We start from the raw sequence: 5,462 nt of genomic DNA on the forward strand, positions 1-5,462 counted from the left end.
GGGGCCCCGCCCCCGCCGCCCGCCGGGCCCCGCCCCCTCCTCCTCCTCCGGCGACGTCATGGCTGCCGAGGGGTGACGTCATATGGGGGGGGGTGACGTCATAGGGGGGACCTGGGAGTCCCAGTCCCCCCCCCCGCCACGCGGCGCCGTCTCCATGGTGACGAGTGGAGCCCCCCGCCCCCCCCCGCTGTTGCCAGGGTGACGCACGGGGGCGGGGCCAGTTGGGGAGGGGAGGGGGCGGTTGTCGGGGCAACGAGCGGGGAGGGGGCGGTTGCCACGGTGACGCGTGGGGGGGGCGCTTGCGGGGGGCGCGGGGAGGGGGCGGTTGCCAGGGCAACGCGCGGGGGGGGCGGTTGCCAGGACGACGCGGGGGGGGGGTGCCGGTTGCCGGGGCGAGGAGGGGGGGGCGGTTTCCACGGTGACGCGCGGGGGGGGCGGTTGCCGGGGCAACGCGCGGGGGGGGGGGCGGTTGCGGGGGGGGCCCGGGGAGGGGAGGAGGCAACGCGCGGGGGGGGGGGGCCGGTTGCCACGGTGACGCGGGGGGGGGGGGCCGGTTGGGGAGGGGGGTGCGGGGAGGGGGGCGGTTGCCGGGGCAACGCGGGTGGGCGCGGTCGCCAGTGTGACACGCGGGGGGGGGCGGTTGCCAGGGCGACGCGGGGGGGGGGAGGTGCCGGTTACCGGGGCGACGCGCGCGGGGGGGGGGGGGTGGTTGCCGGGGCGACGCGCGGAGCCCCCGCCCCCCCCGCTGTTGCCGGGGCGACGCCCGGGGAGGGAGGGGGGAGCAGTTCCCGGGGCGGCGCGCGGAGCCCCCGCCCCCCCCCCGCCGTTGCCAGGGCGACGCGCGGGGAGGGGGCGGTTGCCGGGGAGACGCGGGGGGGCGGTTGCCATGGAGACCGCGCGCGGGGAGGGGGGGGGGATCCCGGGGCCGCTCTCACCTCCCGCCGCCGCCGCCGCCCGAGCCGGAAGTGACGCGACGGGAACCGGAAATCCCTCCCTCTCCCCCTTCCGAGAAAGCGGCCCCGCCCTCCCCTCTCCCCGCGCGCTGATTGGCCGAGGGCGGCGCGACGTCATCGCGGGGACAAAGAGAGGCGGAAGCGGCGGGTCTCAAGCGGGGGTCTTTATTCGCGCGTGACGTCACCGGGGGCGGGGCCCGGAGCGAAGCCCCGCCCCTTCTGGGAAAGGTTTTGGGGGCGAAAACCGGGAATTTGGGACTCAAAATGCGGATTTGGAAGCGGAAAATGGGGATTTTGGGGCCAAAAACGGGAATTTGGGGGTGGAAAATGGGTAATTTGGGGTGAAAAACAGGGATTTGGAGGCAAAAAAGGGGATTTTGGGGTGAAAAATAGGGATTTGGGGAGCAGGAAGTGGGGGGATGGCAGTTTTTTGGGGTGAAATAGCGGGATTTTGGGGGCGGGAGAGCAGGGTTTTGGGGCAAATTTTGGCGATTTGGGGGAATTTTTAGGGCAAAAAATTGGGGTTTTGGGGGCAACAGGTTTGAGGGGGGAATGGGGGGAAATGGGGGGATTTGGGGGAAATGGGGGGATTTTGGGGGGGAAATTGCAGGTTTTTGGGGGGGTGGGGGGCGAGCGGCTGTTTTGGGGGGAATTCCTAGGCTTTTGGGTCCCCAAATCCGGGGTTTTTGCCCCAAAATGGAGCCTCGTCAGGCAGGGTTGGGGACACCGGGGTCCTCAATGGGGACATTGGGGACCCCTATGGGGACATTGGGGACATTGGGGACACCAGGAGGCTCCGTGGGGACATTGGGGACATCAGGGACGCCAGGAGGCTCCATGGGGACATTGGGGACATTGGGGACATCAGGACCCCCCGTGGGGACATTGGGGACATCAGGGACCCCCATGGGGACATTGGGGACCCTGGGGACATCAGGAGGCTCCATGGGGACATTGGGATCCTCCATGGGGACATTGGGGACATCAGGGACACCAGGAGGCTCCATGGGGACATTGGGGACATCAGGACCCCCAATGGGGACACTGGGGACATTGGGGACCCCCATGGGGACATTGGGGACCCTGGGGACATCAGGACCCTCCATGGGGACATTGGGGACATTGGGGACATCAGGGATCCCCATGGGGACATTGGGGACACCAGGGACACCAGGACCCTCCATGGGGACATTGGGGACATTGGGGACATCAGGGATCCCCATGGGGACATTGGGGACCCTGGGGACATCAGGACCCTCCATGGGGACATTGGGGACACCAGGGACACCAGGAGGCTCCGTGGGGACATTGGGGACATCAGGACCCCCAATGGGGACACTGGGGACATTGGGACCCCCCATGGGGACACTGGGGACATCAGGGACACCAGGAGGCTCCATGGGGACATTGGGGACATTGGGGACATCAGGGATCCCATTGGGGACATTGGGGACATCAGGAGGCTCCATGGGGACATTGGGGACATTGGGGACCCCCATGGGGACATTGGGGACACCGGGAGGCTCCGTGGGGACGTTGGGGACGTTGGGGACACCGGTGTCCTCTGCGGGGACACCCGGGTCCCCCGTGGGGACATCGGCGGCGTCGCGGAGCCCCGAAGCTTCTGTGGGGCCAGCAGGACCTGGGGGGACATTGGGGACGTCAATGGGGACCTTGGGGACACCGGGAGCCTCGCGGGGACAATGGGGCCACCGGGACCTTCTATGGGGACATTGGGGACAATGGGGCCACTGGGACCTTCTATGGGGACATTGGGGACACCAGGACCCTCATTGGGGACAATGGGGACATGGGGACACCAGGACCCTCCTTGGGGACAAGGGGGCCACCGGGACCTTCTATGGGGACATTGGGGCCACCAGGACCCTCATGGGGCCACCAGGACCCTCATTGGGGCCATCGAGACCCTCATGGGGACACAGGGACCCTCATTGGGGCACCAGGAACCTCATGGGGACATTGGGGACACAGGGACCCTCATTGGGGACACTGGGGACATGGGGACACCAGGACCTTCTATGGGGATATGGGGGGCACCAGGACCCTCATTGGGGCCACCAGGTCCCTCATGGGGACATTGGGGACACTGGGACTCTCATTGGGGACACAGGGACCCTCATGGGGACATGGGGACACCAAGACCTTCTATGGGGACACTGGGGACAAGGGGACCCTCATTGGGGACATGGGGACACCAGGACCTTCTATGGGGACATTGGGGACACTGGGACCCTCATTGGGGACACAGGGACCCTCATTGGGGACATGGGGACTCTCATTGGGGACATGGGGACCCTCATGGGGACATTGGGGACATTGGGGCCACCAGGACCCTCACTGGGGACACAGGGGACAAGAGGACCCTCATGGGGACACAGGGACCCTCACTGGGGACACGGGGACCCTCATGGGGGACATTGGGGACACCAGGACCTTCTATGGGGACACTGGGGACATGGGGACCCTCATGGGGACATGGGGACACAGGGACCCTCATTGGGGCCACTAGGACCGTCATGGGGACACCAGGACCTTCTATGGGGACATTGGGGACACAGGGACCCTCATTGGGGACATGGGGGCACCGAGACCCTCATTGGGGACACAGGGGCCCTCATGGGGACATTGGGGCCACCAGGACCTTCTATGGGGACACTGGGGACAAGGGGACCCTCATTAGGGACACTGAGGCCACCAGGACCCTCATTGGGGACACAGGGACCCTCATTGGGGACATTGGGGACATGGGGACACCGAGACCCTCGTTGGGGACATTAGGGACACCAGGACCCTCACTGGGGACATGGGGACCCTCATGGGGACATTGGGGCCACCAGGACCTTCTATGGGGACACTGGGGACACAGGGACCCTCATTGGGGACACTGGGGACATGGGGACACCAGGACCTTCTATGGGGACACTGGGGACAAGGGGACCCTCATGGGGACACAGGGACCCTCATGGGGACATTGGGGGCACCAGGACCCTCATTGGGGCCACAGGGACCCTCATGGGGCCACCAGGACCTTCTATGGGGACATTGGGGCCACCAGGACCCTCATTGGGGACACGGGGACCCTCATGGGGACACCAGGACCTTCTATGGGGACATTGGGGCCACCAGGACCTTCTATGGGGACACTAGGGACCCTCATGGGGCCACCAGGACCTTCTATGGGGACATTGGGGCCACCAGGACCCTAATTGGGGCCACAGGGGACAAGGGGACCCTCATTGGGGACACAGGGACCCTCATTGGGGACATTGGGGACAAGGGGACCCTCATTGGGGACACAGGGACCCTCATGGGGACAGCAGGACCTTCTATGGGGACATTGGGGCCACCAGGACCCTCATTGGGGCCACAGGGGACAAGGGGACCCTCCTTGGGGCCACAGGGACCCTCCTTGGTGACATTAGGGACACAAGGACCCTCATGGGGACACAGGGACCCCCATTGGGGACACAGGGGACATGGGGACACCAGGACCTTCTATGGGGACACTAGGGACAAGGGGACCCTCATGGGGACACAGGGACCCTCATTGGGGCCACAGGGACCCTCATGGGGCCACCAGGACCTTCTATGGGGACATTGGGGCCACCAGGACCTTCTATGGGGACACTGGGGACAAGGGGACCCTCATGGGGACACAGGGACCCTCATTGGGGACATTGGGGACACCAGGACCCTCATTGGGGCCACAGGGACCCTCATGGGGCCGCCAGGACCTTCTATGGGGACATTGGGGCCACCAGGACCTTCTATGGGGACACTGGGGACAAGGGGACCCTCATGGGGACACAGGGACCCTCATTGGGGACATTGGGGACAAGGGGACCCTCATTGGGGACACAGCAGGGACCCTCATGGGGACAGCAGGACCTTCTATGGGGACACTGGGGCCACCAGGACCCTCATTGGGGACACTGGGGACAAGGGGACCCTCATGGGGACACAGGGACCCTCATTGGGGACATTGGGACAAGGGGACCCTCATTGGGGACACAGGGACCCTCATGGGGACACCAGGACCTTCTATGGGGACATTGGGGCCACCAGGCCCCCTGTGGGGCCACAGGGACAAGGGGACCCTCATGGGGACATCGGGGGCACCAGGACCTTCTATGGGGACATTGGGGACAAGGGGACCCTCATGGGGACATTGGGGCCACCAGGACCTTCTATGGGGACATTGGGGACACAGGGACCCTCATTGGGGACACTGGGGACATGGGGACACCAGGACCTTCTATGGGGACACTGGGGACAAGGGGACCCTCATGGGGACATTGGGGGTACCAGGACCCTCATTGGGGACAAGGGGACCCTCATGGGGACACAGGGGCCCTCATTGGGGACACTGGGGACCCTCATGGGGACATTGGGGACACTGGGGACACGGGGCCACCGTCACCTCGTCCCCGCTCCACCCATCGGTCGAACTCATCGGGGTCGACGTCAATGTCCCCATCGGGGCCATCG

This window comes from Tinamus guttatus, unplaced genomic scaffold, assembly GCF_059628265.1.
Source record: "Tinamus guttatus ecotype Peru unplaced genomic scaffold, ASM5962826v1 Tinamus_guttatus_pri_ptg001278l, whole genome shotgun sequence".
NCBI lineage: Eukaryota > Metazoa > Chordata > Aves > Tinamiformes > Tinamidae > Tinamus > Tinamus guttatus.